The 20246-nt window shown below is 39.2% G+C and overlaps 1 protein-coding gene across 2 annotated transcripts in view; it reads right to left on the reverse strand.

The window, feature by feature from the left end:
- The window catches only part of LOC133459573 (serine/threonine-protein kinase PAK 3), a 55368-nt gene extending 35621 nt beyond the window's left edge, over positions 1–19747 (reverse strand). For both annotated transcript variants that reach the window (XM_061739659.1, XM_061739658.1), the window contains exon 1: positions 19555–19747. The gene's annotated coding sequence lies outside the window, so the exon portion shown is untranslated. The remainder of the gene's footprint in view (positions 1–19554) is intronic.
- Between the last annotated feature and the right edge of the window lie 499 nt (positions 19748–20246).

The following is a 20246-nucleotide window of genomic DNA, read 5'->3' on the forward strand; positions in this document are numbered from 1 at the left end:
ACACACACACACACACACACACACACACACACACACACACACACACACACACACACACACATATAGTCACTTAGTCACATGCATTTACACACACACACACACACACGCATGATCATATACATACACACACACACACACATAGATATACACACTGGCTTGTTCACCTGCATGCTGGCTCTCTAGTTGTTGGGTCTAGGTAGCGGTAGCGATAGCTTAGCTCAGACTGCGATCAGATCTCAAGATTTAGGTCGATTGCTGTTATTGTTTTGGTTGGCTCCGTGCCGGTTTCGTGCTTTGTTTGTGGTTTTTTGTTGCAGATTTCCAGTGCTTGACGTGTGTCTCCGTGTGTTCCTGCTTCCTGGATTGGCAGTGGAGGTCGTCACCCCCCCCCCCCCCCAAAAAAAAAAAAACAAAAAAAAAAAAAAAAGAAACACTGGGTTTGTATGTGTATATTTATGTATGTCTACGCATATGTGTGCGTATATATATGTATATATATTAAATATAGTAATAATGCACACATATACACTTTTGGTTTCTACCGTCATGGTATCAATCAATAATATGTGTGCAGACAAGGTAAAAAAAAAAAAAAAAAAAAAAAAAAAATTAATTTCTTAAGAAAAAGGGACAGATAAAATTAGCTTATTCTTCTTTCTGTTCCCTTTCATTCAAGGAAAGAGATTTGTTGTAATTATATTGAACTGTTTTGTTTTTCTTTTAAAGAATAAAGAAAGATTCAAATGGGTATCTGAACGACAAGTGATAGATACTTTGTACCACTACGTCAACACCGCAGACTTGTGGAAAAACTGTGTTGAACTAAAGCTCAAACAGTTCCAGTTTCACAATAAAGCCCACAAAATATGTCAAGCCAAGACCTTCAACTGTCGCTGGAGTGGAATGTGAAGTGACTGAGATGAGACTCAGCACCTCCACATCCAAGATCATGGTCCTCAGTCGTAAAAGGGTGGAGTGCCCTCTCCACGTCGGAGATGCCCCAAGTGGAGAAGTTGAAGTATCTTGGGGTCTTGTTCATGAGTGGGGGAAGATTGGAGCGGGAGATCGTTAGAGCCCAGATATACTTGCAGTTCAGTTTCCTTTGCCGAGATCGCAACCAAAGCAATGTTATGATCTCCTACATCATCCAATGTTGTCATGTTAACTTGTTTGTTGTTCTAATCTGCTACTGCTACTACCTCTACTACTAAATATTTAATCACTTTTCCAACTGTTGCTCTGCTTACTGCGCCCAATCGGTCACCGCCGGTACGACGCGCAAGGTACAGCAAGTATATCTGGGCTCTTAGGCGGATTGGCATTGCGCCCGCACTGATGCAGACTCTGCAACGATCTGTCCTGATGAAGGAGCAGCTGAGTCAAAAGGCAAAGCTTTTGATTTACCAGTTGGCCTACGTTCCTCCCCTCACCTATGGTCACTGGGTGTGGGTAGTGACCAAAAAAAACAAGATTGTGGCTACAAGCAGCTCAAATGAGCTTCCTCTGCAGGGTGTCCGGGCGCTCCCTTGGAGACAGGGTGAGAAGCTAGGACCTAGCCGCTAGGACCTAGCCGCTAGGACCTAGCCACTAGGTCATCCGGGAGGGGCTCAGAAGAGAGCCAGTGCTCCTCCACATTGAGAGGAGCCAGATGAGGCGGCTCTCCCAGGTGGGCTCTTCGGGGCGTGTCCCAGTGGGAGGAGACCCAGAGGAAAACCCAGGACACGCTGGAGGGACTATGTTGCCCGCCTGTCCTGTATGGAGCTAGAACAGTCTCATAATTCGCAAATGCACACACCGTTTCACAAATGCACAGGACAAAATTCACAAATGCACACACCGATTTGCAAATGCACACACCGTTTCACAAATGCACAGAACAATTCACAAGTGCGTAGGACAAGATCCACAAATGTATTTTTACAGAAATATCTCAGCTGTTTCTCATCATCAGTTGCTGCATCAGCAGGACTAAGAGCTCTCCAGTCCCCCGACGGCTCTGGTTGAACGGCCTGACAAACCATCTCCGATCGCGCTGTTTTCTTTACCGAGATCACAAGAAAAGCAGAGCAGTGATCTCCTCTCCATCCCGTGTTGCTGTCTTGTTTATTTATCTTTATTCCACCAATTCGAAATATTGAATCACTTTTCTAAGCGAACGACGGGAACGCAGCTCAAACAGCAGGTGTATCCGCCCCTTTAATCTGATTGGTTTACGAGTAAATCGTCCCCCACGTGGTGTCCGCTCTTATGATTGGCTGAAACAAAGGAAGACATCTGATTGGTTGCAGATCCTTCCGTGTTAAAAAAAAAACGTATTTGTGGATCGAGTCACGTCAGGGGAGTCTCAAAAGTCACACGCAAATCCAGCGCAGCTCACAGACAAGAAAATGTTTGTAAATCAAGTTATATTTGTGTGTGCATCAAAAATACATTTGTGTGTCCTACGCACGTGGGAATTGTTATGTGTATTTGTGAAACTTGTCCTGGGCATTTGTGAAACGGTGTGTGCATTTGTGAATTTTGTCCTGTGCATTTGTGAAACGGTCTGTGCATTTGCGAATTATGAGACTGTTCTAGATCCATAGGCTTGGGAACACCTTGGGATCCCCCTAGATGAGCTAGACTGGGGAGACGGAAGTCTGGGTTCCTGTGCTTAGGCTATTGCCCCAGCGACCAGCAAACTGTCACAACACACAACACAACATGTTCAGAAAAATATAAAACTGATGAGTTCTCAAGGCTCTAAAGGACATATGCCTATTTTTTCTGTTGTAGTTTGTTATGTGTGTACATTTTGCATCATATTAAACTTCCACCAAGGGATAAAAGTTAAGATAAGATAAGATTGTCCTTTATTTCTCCCTCAATGGGGAAACTCACTTTGTGCAGCAGCAGTACACTCAACACACACATGCAGGGGAAGGGTAAAAAGTAAGAAAATATAAACAGTATATACATTGGAATGAAAAATAAATATATTAAACATAAGGTGCGAGCAGGTTGGAAGAACTACATTTCAGACATGTGGTTAAACATAGCTTTATGCATTTTCTATTTACTCCAACGTTGAATTCAAAATTTGCAACAACATTCACACTGACAGCTTAACAATTTGGGCTTATGTATTATGTACACATTATGTATGCTTGGCTTCTTGCAGAAAGTTTGATGAAAACACTGATGCCATCGTCATGGCTAAAAAGCAAATATAAGACTACGAGTGCAAATACTGCAATCATTTATCTTGGCTTGAGACCAGTCTTGAAATGACATTTTGAAAATCTAGCCTTAGAACAGATTGTATCTTTTAGTGGGCCATGTCTCAGACAGAGAAAGCTTTGAATTTTTTCATGACCAGTAGGTCAAAACTAACCAGATTTATGAAATGAAGGGAAGCTATTTCCAGTTCAGTGGGCAATGTCTTATTAAAATCCATTCTGATGTTATTATCTATGAAATAAACTAATATTACAGCATTGTGCCGAAAAACCTCATCCACCTGCAAGTTAAGTAGCAATTTGCATCCATGTCTGACCAGATTCATACGGACAATGTAATGAAGAAGGAATTTAATCAAAGACCAAGAAATCCAAGAAAGCTCCCGCGTAGTTTAATGGCGATTGTGTATAAGAGCTGCTAATTAACAGCTGGTATTTCGCAGAAATTTGATTCCTGTCAAATCTGACTGCAGTATACAGATAAAACAAGATCCTGAAGTCTTGCATGCAGGGACCCTGCACAAAAAAGACAGCTAATTGTCTTAGGGACTAATATGGTGCTTAATTTAGTACATAAACAAACCCATCCACCCCAAATGTAACTGTGTAGCATTAAATTGACGTGTACCTTGCATTACACTGTTTGGTTTATTTCTTGACATCATTACATAAACTGGCTGTATGCATTCAAGCTTTAAATGCAGCTAAATTGACTCATCTAGTCTGAAATTCTTGTCACTGATAATTGCTGATTTCCCCCAACGTGTATACTGAAACATTGAGTAATGGAGAAATAATTTGGTCTTGGAAATGTAAAAACATTTTTTTCCATGTAAAGCTCAAAGAAGTAATCTGCAGAATTTACAGGACTGTCTCAGAAAATTAGAATATTGTGATTTTCTGTAATGCAATTACAAAAACAAAAATGTCATACATTCTGGATTCATTACAAATCAACTGAAATATTGCAACCCTTTTATTATTTTAATATTGCTGATCAGTTTTCAGTTTGAGCAACTGGAAAACATCTAAAATGGGAAAGAGCTGTTGTGCGATCGACTGTACTCATAGATTTAGCAAGAAATCGGAGTTATCGACTGCCGAAAAATAAGCTTAAATGTGAATTGCTCTGTTATTGGTTGTAAAAACCAACACAAATGTCTGTATTCTGTCTTTGTGCCCTCCCCTGCTACACGTCATTCAGGCAGCCAATCAGCACAGAGCCTCATTATCATAGCCCCGCCCACTCAGAATCCCGCATAGATAATGAGGTTAGAGACTGGGAAGATAAAGACATGGCTCAGAGGCTGAATTTCTAATTTATTTAGCAAAAAAAATCAAAAGCTTGTTTTTAAGACATTCAAGGCCTGTTTAAAATAGGTATTAGATGCCATAATAGGTCTCCTTTAAGAGAGACAAATGGATCGCTGCAATTTGCAGAAACAACTGGATTCCAGGCATCGAAACGTGGATTTGCGGTTCCCATTTTGTGTCAGGTAATGTTGGATTTTTGGGTAGCTAACGTTAAACGGTCAAATCATAAAGTTCGGTGTCCTCATCACTTTAATTTCTACAACAAATCCTGCCTTGAAGTAGGAACAAGCGTCAAGACTTTTGTACGCCTTCAAGCTTTGCTTCGTGTATTTCCCCGGCGTAGAAATTAAGTACATATAAATATCAGGAAACTGGATTCGTGGCCAAATATTAATGTCCATGGACCACTGGTTCTTGGTAACTGTACCAAATATTAATGTCCATGGACCACTGGTTCTTGGGGTAACTGTACGGGTCACTTTCAAGTCCAACTGCCTTTAATTTAAGCCGATAATCGGCTGTTATCCCGTCTTCTCCACTAGTTGCAGCTGTAGTGCGAGTAAGGGGGCTGGTCCAGTGGGGAAGTGACATCAATGCAGATCCTCTATTCCCTGTTCCTGGTGCTGGTCTTTACTTGGTCTCACTTTGCCTTCAGTAAGCCCACAATCCCTGGTCTCCATGTTAATACACTGGTGTTAATTGTGACTTGGTTTTGAGACAGTTTTGACTAACATCACTTTCTTAGCTTAGAACATGTATTCTTACTGCCAGTCTGGCTCACTCCAAAGATAACAACATTTGCATACACGCATTTTAAAAAAAGCTCAGAGATTATCATATTATATTTCATAAATTTACTTTTTTCAATCACAAAAGGCCTTATTGTGAGGCAAGCACACAAAACAACCGGTTACTGTTACATAATACTGATGGCAGGGACTTGATTCCTGTGCTATAAACATTTTCAGTCAAATTAGCTTTTGTTGGATGATGGTCAACTTATTTAGTTTGTCATCATTTGGCTGATGACAGAGATAAGCCACAGCAGCCTTTTAAGTTGAATATTTTCAGGGGGCTACGGAGAGAAAGAAGATAGTTATGACTGTCCCCTCAGTCATAACTCTTCTTCAGATCACTTTAAACGCAGGCTCTAAGCTCATGGTTCCTAGTTTGTGTAGGAGATTTGATTTCAGCTACTTTAAGATAATATTAAAACCAATCTTAAAACAATTCTATGCAGTCAAAAAACATACATATCACTGATGTATGACCAATGACTGACAACAACATATTCAGAAATATTAATTGCACTATCAGTCTTCATAAAGTGGTCCTTTATTTTCCCATCTGTTCATTTGTTCACATAAGTAAAATTGTGTTTCATTCAAAATTTTTAATTCCCACTTCTTCTTTTTCTTCCCAGTCCCTATTTTTAGGAGATTGAAACGCCGTGGGGGACAACTATGAACATCTTTTAATTGTGTTGGTTTAAAAGCCTCATACACATTCAGAATATGCCAACTAGAGCATGATTACACAATATCAAAGAGAAAACTACACGAATGCCATAGCAGCTCACTGGATACCTCAGAAATCCAAGGCCACTCTTTCTCAGTACATGTTCTGATCAAGACTGTCAAACAGAGTGAATGTCCGGCTTCTCTTTATAAGACGCAAATGAAATAAGTATAAGAACAACTTGGTAACATTGTATGAACTTATGTTGGATGAACTTAATTTGTTTGCTTAACACAGTTGAATTACAATTTCAAGAAAAAAGTCAAAATTTCGTGAATAAAGTTGAAATGTTGAGAAAAAAGGCGAAATTTCAACTTTATTCACGAAATTTCCACTTTATTCTTGAAATTGTATATCAACATTAATTTTGACATTTCGACTTTTTTTCTCAAAATTGTATATCAATATTAATCTCGACATTTCAAACTATTTTCTCGACATTTCGACTTTTTTCTCCAAGTGCACAATATAAAAAAATCTTCCCCACTCAAATAGTTTTTCTCCTGCATGGCCCTAATACTCTTCCATAGTGACTGATCTTGTGTCAATCATATTTTTTGTGACTTATGTTTTCTTTACATGACAGCCCAATCTTGAGGAAAAAAATGGAATACACATTCATGCTAATTAAAATGATCTCTATATTTGTTTTTTTGTTACTCAACACAGTATTGAAAGTAAAGGTTGATAGGATGTGTGATTCATGTGTCCAGCGTGTGTGCTGTGGTTAGCCAGTCATCCACTGGTATGGAATAGCAGTGTCTGTTTTATCCAAAGCCACAAATAAACCTGAAAAAGTAGTGTGTAATGTGTATGACACTGGCTGAGTCCACAAGTGACATTTACAGATTACTGTAATGTGTATTAGCAGGATGTCCAAGTAATTTGCTGAATATCCTCCATCTGATCCAAAATGCAGCAGCGCGAGTGCTGACAGGAATCAACAAGAGAGACCACGTCTCTCCAGTGTTAGCGTCGCTCCATTGATCCCCGTAAAACTCAGAATCCAAATCAACATTTTATTACTTGCGTATAAAGCCCAAAACGGCTTAGCTCCGTGATATTTGCAAGACCTGATAGTGCCTTATGTTCCTAGCAGAGCTCTCTGTTCTCAGAGTGCAGGTTTACTCGTAGTTCCTAGAGCAGGCGTGTCGGACTCCAGTCCTCGAGGGCCGGTGTCCCTGCAGGTTTTAGATGTTTCCCTGCTTCATTGCACCATGATACAAGTGACTGTGTCATCAACAGAACTATCCAGACTTTGATGACAAGCTGGTGACGATGATTAATTAGAATCAGGTGTGTTAAAGCAGTGAAACATCTAAAACATGCAGGACACCGGCCCTTCTGGGATTCAGTTTGACACCTGTGTCCTAGAGGATCCAAATGTAGATTTGGATTTGGTTCTGCTATCAGGCACCGTTACTATGGAACCAACTTCCAATCTGGGTTTAGGAGGCTGACACCACCTCCATCTTTAAAACCAAACTTAAAACCTTTCTGTTTAGTAAACCTCTTGTTAGTGTTTAGTAAACCTATAGTTAGTGTTAGTAAACCTCTTGTTAGTGTTTAGTAAACCTCTAGTTAGTGTTTAGTAAACCTATAGTTAGTGTAAACTCTAGTGGTTTAGGGCCAGTAGTCGTAGCTGCAGCTGCAGGACCAGACTAGAGCAGCTGATCTGAAACAGAGCTTCATCCTAGATATGCTGCTATAGAGCTACGCTGCTACAGAGCTACGCTGCTGTAGAGCTGCTATAGAGCTACGTGGTTCTGGTCCGGGTCAGTGGTCCAGGTCAGTGGTGCAAATTTCATGATCATCATCATCATCATCAACTTCATCATCAAACTTCCAAAATTCATTTCAAAAATGAAAACCAACTTGGAGGCCTTTAAGTATTTTGAAGATCTATGTCTTTGGTAAACCACAGGGAGGTGGACTGTAGTAGTGTACCTCTTTTAATAACACATTTGTTAGCTGGAGAAAAATCTTTATTTCACAGGCTCCTGATCTTTCCCGAGTTCACCAAGTGGCCAGACAGGCGGCCACCACACAGACACTTCAATTACAACGCATACGGATGACAAGAATAGGGTTGGGTAAAAAATATTGAAAAATTGATGCATCGCAATTATCCCCACCCTAATTCAATATCGATTAAGCAAAGCCTCTGAATCGATTCACCTCCTGGCCAGTGGGGGCACTGTGCGCAACATTTTCTTATGATTTGCGCTTTGTGGACAGTGGCTGCACGCGACCAAACAACAATAAAATGGCGACGATGGCAAGCGGAAAATCTTTCATATCAGACGTTTGAACTCAGAAAAAGACAAAAGTAGGGTGGTGTGTAAGTTGTGCCTGGCAGAACTAAAATACAACAGCAACACGACAAACCTGCGGAACCACTTAAGCCGACACCATGCAGATGCAACAACCTACGGCTAAAACTGTGGACCCAAAACAGATGCAACTCGACAAAGCCTTTGTCTGCAAACTAGCGCCAAGATCTGTCAGATAACGGAGTCCGTGGCCGTCTTCATCTGTAAGGACCTTCGACCGTACAGTGTTGTGGAAAATCAAGGTTTTAAGAAGATGGTACACACACTTGAACCACGATACACGATCATGTTGACACAGAACTGTCATGTGTTTTTTTTTTATTTTAACTTTTGTACTAAAGTACAAATGCACAAGTGAGCCATTATGGTGCTGCTAAGTTTAATTGCTCAGTTCATTTCTATGTGAGGTAACATGCCACGTGTTATAGGCATGAAAATAAAAATAATGAAAAATTGCCAACAGCTTTTTGTGTATTTCTACGTCTTACTGAATCGATATCGAAGCATTTAAATCAATATCGAATCGAATCAATATCGAATCGAATCGAAACCTAAAGAATCGAAATCGAATCGAATCGTGAGGTTCTTAACAACACCCAGCCCTAGACAAGAACATTCCCTCTTAAAAGAATATCATTACACCACTTTAGTAACACATGGAAACATGTATTTAATTGGTAGAAGTTTGCAAAAAGCCCCCTTGTTTACTGTGTAGGTGCCAAATGCTAAATATTTATGTTTATGTTGGCATCAGCTGTCAGTTTGACACCTGTCAATCATGTCACGGGGGGGCGTGGTCAAGGCGTAGTGATCTGAGTCATTGAATGAATGGGCATTCACCTGTTCACCGCGGCGGCTGCATGGAGAGGGGCTGAGTAGGGAGAGTGTCATTTTTTGTTGACCGCTTGAATACCGCTTGAATACAGGACTGTCTCAGAAAATTAGAATATTGTGATAAAGTTCTTTATTTTCTGTAATGCAATAATAATAATCAAGGTTGATGAAAGGTTAAGATGGCTTGTAGTGTAAAAGTGACTTCATTGGTCAACAATATGAAAAATGTGCTACACAGTATGTTGGCTTAAGAAATGAGACATATCTTCTACTTTTGATCTCATACGGGACTGTCTCAGAAAATTAGAATATTGTGATTTTCTGTAATGCAATTAAAAAAACAAAAATGTCATACATTCTGGATTCATTACAAATCAATTGAAATATTGCAAGCCTTTTATTATTTTAATATTGCTGATTATGGCTTACAGTTTAAGATTAAGATTCCCAGAATATTGTAATTTTTTGAGATAGGATATTTTGAGTTTTATATATATATATATATATATATATATATATATATATATATATATATATATATATATATATATATATATATATATATATATATATATATATATATACTCTGGAGGTCTCCACCAGAGTGGTGTAATAATTGGTGTAGTTTAGTAACATTTAGTATTCTTTTAGAGCAGTGATTTGCGGGCTCCAAAGACTGAATGTGGTGATAGATTTATAGTTACAAAGGTGGAGTTGAATTGTTTTTTTTTTTATTGTCATTTTTATCATTATCGGGATAAATGCCAGAAACTATCCTGATACATTTTTTAGTCCATACCGCCCATCCCTACTACTAAGCTACCGCGCTGCCAGATATATATAGTTCACAGATGCTCCCAACATCCCCAACAGCCAACTGCATGCTTGGTATGTCATAGCCTTAAGGCCTATCACCAAGATTCTTGACATTACAAGCTAATCCTGGTCCAATGAACAACTTACACAAGTGAAATGTTTGTACCTCATCTCCTAACAATGGTGTAATGGTTCATTATTCGCTGATTAGGTCTGAGAGGGACAAGAAAGCAAATCAAATCAAAGAAACTGTAGATAACCTAGGCATCTTATCTCTTACACTACTACAAGATAAACAAATCTATGAATAAATTTGGAAATAATGATGCTCAATGTTGGTGGCTGAAATTTGGGTAGGGGTAAAAGCAATGGGTAAAAAGCCGGTAAGTATTGAAATTTCAAGCAAAAGGTTACCAAGGGTCCCCTGTGGGCAATTCTACAATATGTCAGACCAACTTGTTTTCATCAGACATTTAGTTTAAAATATCATGGTCGGCCGTGTCCCAGGAGGTAAACCAGTTATCCCGCTATCGTAACGTGGGTGGTTCTATCCCTGGCTTCGGTTACTCGTATCCTTCGGCAAAACACTGAACTCACACTACCCTCAATGTGTTATTAAGTGTGTGCTTTTGTTGTATAATAAGCAAAATCCACTGCAAGAAAACCTGCATACAGTATGAAGTGCTGTATCAATGATTCAAGATTGATGAAAGGTTAAGATGACTTCATTGGTCAACAATATGAAAAATGTGCTACACAGTATGTTAGCTTAAGAAATGAGACATATCTTCTACTTTTGATCTTATACAGGACTGTCTCAGAAAATTAGAATATTGTGATTTTCTGTAATGCAATTACAAAAAACAAAAATGTCATACATTCTGGATTCGTTACAAATCAACTGAAATATTGCAAGCCTTTTATTATTTTAATATTGCTGATCATGGCTTACAGTTTAAGAAAACTCAAATATCCTATCTCAAAAAATTTGAATATTCTGGGAATCTTAATCTTAAACTGTAAACCATAATCAGCAATATTAAAATAATAAAAGGCTTGCAATATTTCAGTTGATTTGTAATGAATCCAGAATGTATGACATTTTTGTTTTTTAAATTGCATTACAGAAAATAAAAGAACTTTATCACAATATTCTAATTTTCTGAGACAGTCCTGTAATCTCTGAAATTAAGCAAAACTGCAATTTAAGGGGCCATGATACCTTCAAGTAAAATTTTCTCAAGAACATGTAAGCGCTAGTGTTGTTTCTGTCAGCCTGTTTCAATTCTAGTTTGAGTCTAGTCTTTGGGTCAAGTTATCATTTTAGTTTTTATTAGTTTTAGTCACGTTCATTCTCCTTTTAGTCGTGTCAAGGATTTTCGTGGATTTTTTGTGTCAAGTTTCAGTCGACTAAAAGTCTGAGCATGTTAGTCTTATTTTAGTCAGAATTGTCCAGGACCATTTTAGTCTAGTTTTAGTCAAAGGTTGTATTTAGCCAAACCCATTTTACAATTCAAACAAGGTTTTCTTATTATTATATTATTGTTACCTTATAGACTCAAGAATACATTCATTCCAGATACAGAAGACTCTAATATGAGTTTACAACATATTTATTTAGCAGCGACTAAACCAGAGGAAACTACTTCAAACATGGAGATTAAGGATCTTTGGTAGAAAGAACATTTCATCCCGTTTTGGTCAACGAAAATGAAGACACATTTTAGCAGAGTTTTTATTTTGTAATCTACATTTTAGTCTGGTTTTTATTCGTCGACGATATTGCATTATATATTTAATTATCGTTATCGTCACGTGACCAGCATTTTCGTTGCGTCTTGTCTCGTTTTCCTCAGGTGATAAAGGTTTGTTGACGACGATATTTAGTCATAATTTTCATTGACGAAAGCAACTTTAGTAAGCGCCAATAATGCTTTGGAGATAAAGTCAGGGAGGCCAGACTGAGATGGTTCGGACATGTCCAGAGGAGAGATAGTGAATATATTGGTAGAAGGATCTGCGACCTGTCCAGGGTGAACCCCGGCCTCTCGCCTGAAAATGAGCTGGGACAGGATCCAGCAGACCCTGTGACCAGTACTCCAGTTGTAAAAGGAAATCAGGGGGGGATGGTGGATTTTATCATATGGGGACAGATAATTTGTGCTGATTAAAAATGATATAATATATTACAAATAATAGCAGTGACCAAAACACCTGCAGAAATACTGCAGGAATGACATAGCAGCAGTTAAATGCAGCCTTCTGTAAGCTTTAAATATCCACTGGGCTTACATCAAATACATCAAAACACAACAATAAAAAACACTTTTCTGAACTTATCAATATGACTCTGTCCTTCACAGGATAAGTAAAATGGATCACTGCAAAAACTCAAAATCTTAACAAGAATATTTGTCTTATTTCTAGTTAAAATGTCTCATTTTAGTAAAAAAAATCTCATTACACTTAAAACAAGACTCATCACTGGAAAAAACAACAATTTCCACCTGTTTCAAGTAGATTTTCACTTGAAATAAGTAGAAAAATCTGCAAGTGGAACAAGATTTATTTGCTTGTAATAAGAAGATAAATCTTGTCCCACTGGCAGATTTTCCTACTTATTTCAAGTGAAAATTTACCTGAAACAGGTGAAAATTGTCACATTTTTCTGGTGTTATTTTTCAGTTTTTTTCAGGGATGGAAAGGGGGGATGGCAGTTTTACAGGGGGGAAGATTTTGACCGTTTTTATTTCAGGGGGGATGCCACCCCCCTCTTCCCCCCTCTTCCCCCCTCAACTCCAGTACTGCCCGTGACCCTGCAAAGGATACAGCGGGATAATGGATGGATGGATGGATGTTAGAAAGATGCTGAGTTTTGAACTGCCAGGCAGGAGGCCCAGAGGAAGACCAAAGAGGAGGTTTATAAATGTAGTGAAAGATGACATGAAGGTAGTTGGGGTAAGAGAAGAGGATGCAGAAGACTCAGGCTCCGATGGAGCAACTGAAGGGAAAAGCCAAAGGAGAAGAAGAAGATGTAAGCGCCAATAATGTCTCACTGATATTGTTAAGTGTGTGTGTGTGTGTGTGTGTGTGTGTGTGTGTGTGTGTGTGTGTGTGTGTGTGTGTGTGTGTGTGTGTGTGTGTGTGTGTGTGTGTGTGTGTGTGTGTGTGTGTGTATTTGTTTGGTTAAATCAGTTTAGCATGGTTGGGAGAGTTTAGAGCCAGCTGGTGGCGTAAAGGGAAGTGGATTTCCTCCTGCCAGGCCAGCTGGTGCACCTGCTCATACTCAAGCACAAGGGTTAAAACAGACATTGCAATGGAGACAGGTGCTATGGAGGACCAACACGGACATAATTCAAAATAAAAGCAGAAATATATATTTTTTGTTTTTTATTATACATGCATCAAACAATATTTAGTTTTTTCCTTTTTTCTTGTACATGCATTTCATTGTTTTTACATGATCTTGTCTTCTCTTTTTACCGTATGCATTCCTGCCTCATTATGCAAATGAGGAGGGCTGCCCTTCTTGGTCCAGCTCCGTTACTGTTGGTCAATAAACAGGAAGGGGCGGGAGCACGGTGGATCGACTGGTAGTGAAGCCGTTTTACAGCTTTTTTTAAAAATAATTCTTTAACTTTAGTGTTTATTGCACTTACAAACGGCAGAACAGTCGGAGCTAATGCGTGCCTTTTTTTTCCGTTTCTGGCAGTGTAGTTGATAAATGTCCTCAATATTGAATTATATTCATCTCAATTCTACTCTAAATTTTATTCAAGACTAAAACTAAACTATTAATGTCAAGATTTGTAGTTAACATGCACTAGCATGTTAACATGAATTTAATTCACCTACTCGCCATCTGTTTGCCCAATATGGTATTCTTTGCCTCATAGAATTTAACTACTTCCATAATGCATGTACAATATATCAGGTGGTCTCAGGTTTGAATCCCAGATTAACTCAACTCATCCCAATCTCCGTTCCCCAGCACACCCACAAAACTAGACATAAACACCTTATTATAGGGAAAAAACGTAAACTTGTGGGAACAAGTATGAGTGTTGTGTGTCGGGGACCAAAGATTTGGAACGAGCTGAATGAGCCTTAAAAAGTCACAGTCCATCTCCATATTCAAACGCCAGTTAAAGAAACAATTGTTAAGCTCATATATATAAATGTACACTCTGGGATCACAAAATGTTTCATGTTAAGTGTTTGTAATGCAATATGTTGTATGTAAGTGGTAGTCTAGTATAATGTGCATGTTGTTTTGTTTTGTGTGTATTAAGTGCAAGTGTATGTATGTATTCCTGCCTACTGTATTTATGTTCATTGGCTCCTACCATAAGCTTTTGATAGCTTCTCCAGGAGACCAATTCACATGTGTGAGTGTGAATAAATCAAATAAAATCAAATAAAATCAAATAAAATCAAACATAAATGTTGGTTTTTGGTTGCATGTTGGTTTAATAATGTCCCTTTGAGCACCCCTACACCACATAACATTAATAGATAATTTTAGAAATTCTTCCATTAGACAATATTCAGTCTTCAGTGAGGGCTGATTGTGTAAACAAGAAGGTATGAGAGCAGCATTATACATTAATGTGAAGAGTGTGTATGTTTATCCCAGTGTGTCACCACCAGTTGCTCAATAGTGTTGGTTTTGGCCCGATCCTGCTCCTTCCTGTTTATTGACCAATAGTAGAGGAGCTGCACCAAGAAGGGCAGCCCTCCTCATTTGCATTATGAGGCAGAAATACATAAGGTAAAGGAAAAACAAAAAATGCATATATAAGGAAAAGAAAAACAAAAAAGACATATTTCTGCTTTTATTTTTAACTTCCATAGCAAACAGCCCACAGATCTTAGAGTAATGTATGCTCAGGCCCGTGAATCAACTAAAAGGTTTTTGTGTCCATCGTAGGTTTGGATGTGTTGTAAACACATCCAAATTGTAATACATGAACCATACAGACAAATCTTTACTTCACCTGTTTTTTTTTAATCTTTAAAATATAATCCTAACTGCTTGTCAAATTTGGACCTACAGTAGCATCAGACATCCTGCAAGAACCTGCTAGTTGACTGTGTGTGTACAGATGGAGTACAGCTCAAATCTCAAGAAATGCTTGGACCAGAATAATTAAAGAATACAAGGTTGAAATGTACAAGTATTAGGGCCAAATGAAGACAAAAAAAAATTGAAATTACGAGAATAAAGTCATAATAATATGAGAATAACGTTGTAAAATGACGAGAATAAAGTCATAATATTACGAGAATAAAGTCATAATATTAGATATATTATAAATATATAAATATAACTTCCCAAGATGCTCAATATTCCTCATTTTAACACAGGGAGAAGATGCTCTTCCTGTTAGTTCTCATAAATTACCACTTTATTCTCATAAATTACCACTTTATTCTTGTAATATTACGACTTTATTCTCATAATATTATGACTTTATTCTATTACGACTTTATTCTATTACGACTTTATTCTCGCAACATTATGACTTTATTCTCGTAATTTTATGACTTTATTCTCATTATATTATGACTTTATTCTCGTAATTTCCCATTTTTTTTTGTCTTAGTTTGGCCCTAATACTCCGTCGTAGAAATGTGAATTTAAATAAAGGGATTTTTTTTTACTATAAATGTTTTCAAAACTGTCTTACAAATAACATCTGCAAGTCATCTGCAGTCTTTTCCTTTTCTGGAACTCTTCCTACTTAATGGCCTTCAACATTTTACATCCCTGAGTGTTCTTCTCTCAGTTCATACTTCTTTCTCTCTGCAATCTCTTGACAAAGAAAAAAATGCTTCAACTCTCAACTCCCTCCCCCCTGTTCTTTTATTCTGCACAGTTTTGTCCACCTGGAAAACCAGCCTCACAGTAAATACGTTAACACTTCAATACTTTCTGTATTGTCGAACGCTCCTAAGACATTTCTTTGACGTCACATTTGAAGTTTGTATTTGATACATTGTGAAGAAGTCAAAAGGACTAGCAATGTTTTGCGTGTACACAAATAGACAACCCACAAACACATACAGTATATAACCACACACGAGTGTAAACCCTCTTTAAGTAGCAAGAGACATCAAGTAGGGAGATTACAGAGGAAGCTGTGTCAATGTGTCAGTGTGTAAGTGTTTCTTCTGTCTCTCTCCATCCATCTCTCTCACTTACTCCCCCTCCTCTTTCTGAGACAAAATGGCCAGATGGCTTCCAATCCTACATGCTAATCCACAACACACACACTGTAGCTCCGACACACCTACCCCACCGCAAGACTGCTGCTCCACTCTTTGCTCTCAAACACACACACACACACACACACACACATGAAAACCCCACACTATAAACTGTCAACAAAGGCTCAAAAACGATAACTCCCTTTAACAATGGCAGCATAACTGGACGGGTCTAAGTTCCCGACAGATGGAGGCCTCCTTGTATGTGTGTCATGTGTCCCACTATCATGTTTCAGACCCGGCCAGTTAACAGGCTGCAGGCCAAGATGAGGTTTCGACTGCTTTTGTTAGTCCAAATGAGGTAAGAGAAGCTGCATGTGTTTGGTTACCAGCCAGTGGAAAAACAAGGAAAACCCAGAGCGTGCTGATACTTCTGCAGACGAGCAGACTAGTGTCGTTGAAAAAAGGAGCAAACGCTTTTACACTGTTTGAGAGCACAGATGAAGCGTTGCTTCAACCCTTTGATATCCACAGAAAAACGCTGAATACAAATACAACACTGGTGGTGCTGTGTGTGCTGGCAAAATACAACGATGGTACTTTTATAGTCCCAAAAGTTAGGGGCAGATAATAGTGTTAAAACATAGTTTACAACCAGCATTGCAATCAAGTAGCTTTAGGAGATAAGAAGGTCCTACGTTTAAGCAGGCTCCTTTTTTGCTACAATAAAATAATTGATCATTATTGCCCTTATTTATAACTGTGTAATCCTGGAAAACACAATAAATAATAGATAATAGCAATAATAAAAGTCAAATTTGGCTAGTCTATTTTTCTATGATAATGTAGTAATTGTTACTCAGTGATACGAACTAATGCAAGTTAATCTGATTGAATGTAGGGGTTCTACTAAACTATATGAGTCATATTAAGTAATGGTAGTTTTGGTTATTCTGGTCAGAAAAAAGCTATGACAGCATTTACATTACAAGCAAACGTCAAAATAAATCTGAAAATTCTGTGTTTACACTGGAAACACAATGCTAACGCTAAGAAAATTTACTTTTCATTTTAGTAAAGCAGACTTTTTTAATGTTTTAAGCAGTAAATAAGCTAAGACATTAGTGTTAGGTTGTTCTCCGTGTGGATTACCACACAGACACACAAAACTCACAACTGGTACATGTCAATTTGCTTGTAATAGATTTATAAAGCTGTAAGACATATAAGTCATGTGCAACATGGTCTGTGTGAAGCACAGCAGGAAAGCAGGGGAGACTAATTATTAAGCAACAGTTCGACACATCCGACACTTCTGCTCTGATAGAGATGATATCACTACATTTCTTTACCATCTGAACTGCACTGAATTACTTCTTTGTCCCAAATGTTTTCCTGCAGTAATCAGTGACTTAGTATAACTAGAACAGAACATATATTTGTGACGTTGGACTAGCTGGATAAGGTAAGGAGAGTTCTGGCCATGTTATACTTCTATGCTCGATGCAGCAGCAGATATACCGTATTTTCTGCACTATAAGGTGCACCTAAAAGCCTTTAATTTCCTCAAAAACCGGCAGTGCGCCTTATAATGCAGTGCGCCTTATATATGATCATTACGGTAATGTCTGTTACTGTAGTCAGGGGGATTGTGGGTAATGTAGTTGGCGCTAAAAACGTCAGGAATCGTCACAGACGTTCAAGACAACAGCAGCGACGCTGACTCGAATAATGGCGACTTTGACGAGACGGAGCAAAGCTGGTTTTTATTTTGTTAATAAAGTTTGACATACGGTACTTTTCTTCTTGTTTTTTTTTTGCATTTGCTGTAGGATTTTGTATCATTTCCTGTAGCGCAGCTCCATCAGGTAGATACGTAACTCAACCCCAGCCACTATAGTATGGTATTTTACCAGATATTTAGTGCGTCTTATAATGCGGTGCGTCTTATATATGGAAAAAGTTTTAAAATACGTCATTCATTGAAGGTGCGCCTTATATTGCGGAAAATACAGTATTTGTGACGTGGGACTAGCTGGATAAGGTAAGGAGAGTTCTAGCCATGTTCTACTTCTATGCCAGATGCAGCAGCAGATCTAGTCCTTAGACAGCATCATGTTGGAGGTATTGACACACAGATTATTTCTAACTGGATGGGTAGCACCATATCAATACAACAGGGCAATATACACACGGAGAAGCTTCTTTGGTTACTCATCCTCCATCTCCCCTTCACCATCTCCTCAACTTTCCTCAATCACTGCCAGTGCAGTGGCCACTGCCACTTCCTAACATCCTTCCGTCCTGTCCTGCCTCACAACAGGTCTCCCATCAGGCATTGCTTCTGACAGGATGACTGCACTTCCCAAGAGAGGAATCTCCCCCACTCCCTGTGCATTGGATCTGACACAACAACTGCAATGAGCAGAAGCGATAGGGAGACACAAATTCCAGTTTGCACTGCAGTATCCTCCTCCAACGACGATGGCTGTGGAAGAATCTGAGGTAGAAGAGCTGGGTTTTCCACAGAAGCGGTTTCCCCCACCCCCACTCCCATCCCCAGTGAAGTCAGGGGACCAGATGTTGTATATCTCCCTGTCAGTACTTCTGCCGTGAAGATGCTGCACACAGCCATGTTGAAGCCAGGACACGGTGTGCGTGTGTGCGTGTAAGTGTGTGTGTGTGTGTGTGTGTGTACACTGCAAGCCATTCCTTAAATAAGCCCACGCTAGAAAGGCCAATCCGTAAGGTGGTGCGGAGAAAACAAAAGAGCATCCATGAGCACATTCCCAATCCATCGGCCCCCTCCCTCCATCAACCACAGCACATACCGCTCAAATTCATCCACTGCTTCTTCTTTTTTTTTTTTGCTTTAGTGTTTCCACTGCAGCTGCTGCATTTCTCCAGGACTGACACACACACACGTACACACACACACACACACACACAGAAGGCCCATACAAATGCCACCATTGATTGCAACAGCTCCCCATCAATAAGGACACTATGTGTGAGGCACAAGGGAGTGTATATAGAGATGATAAGAAGATACAGAGGATGTTGCATGATGACATAAAACACATCCAGCCCTTTTTGATGCAGCATCCATTTCCATGGGTGCTGATGAAACAGCTGCCTCCTTAGCAGGGCAGAATACAGAGTGGATGATGAAAAAAAAAAGGCTACAAAGCACCCCTACATTCACCCCCTCCCCCTCCTCCCCCTCCTCCTCCTCCTCTCTTCTCCTCTCCTCCTTCCTCTGCCTCCCACTTCCACATCCCTTATTGCATTACACAGAGAGAGGGAATTACCTGAAATATGTCTTCACATTCTCTTGCTCAGCGCTTCGCCTCTGGCCCTGGAGTCCTGGTGTATTCATCGTGCAGTCGTACAGTTCCTACTGACAGTTTAGAGGCAGGATTGCCATGCTCTTGCCAGACCGGTTCCTGACCCTAAAGAGCAGGCTTGTTCGGCAGGCTGGATGGCTGGATGGCTGGGTGGCTGCTCGCTGTTCCCTAGCCCGTGACGTCATCCGCCCCGCCCCGCTGATTGGCTGAGGGCTGGAATATTAACGCTGGGGGCGGGGCCAGGGGAGGAGCCAGCCGACGGGCTCAACGTTGGTTTGATGGTTGACAGGCCAAACCTGGAGAAGTGGAAAGACAGGGAGTGCTACAAATAGGCTACAAATATGGTTTGGTACTAGTGTAATCTGAAATAACAACCGCACTGTTAATTATGAGAAGAGACTTTGTAAAGTATTAATCCTTGTGATATGCTCATTATTGTGTGACTATTATTGCGTGACTATTGGGGGAAAAAGCATTGCACATATTATAGTGTGTGTGTGTGTGTGTGTGTGTGTGTGTGTGTGTGTGTGTGTGTGTGTGTGTGTGTGTGTGTGTGTGTGTGTGTGTGTACATATATATATATATATATATATATATATATATATATATATATATATATATATATATATATATATATATATATGTATATATATATA

This window comes from Cololabis saira, chromosome 14 (assembly GCF_033807715.1).
Source record: "Cololabis saira isolate AMF1-May2022 chromosome 14, fColSai1.1, whole genome shotgun sequence".
Taxonomy (NCBI): domain Eukaryota; kingdom Metazoa; phylum Chordata; class Actinopteri; order Beloniformes; family Belonidae; genus Cololabis; species Cololabis saira.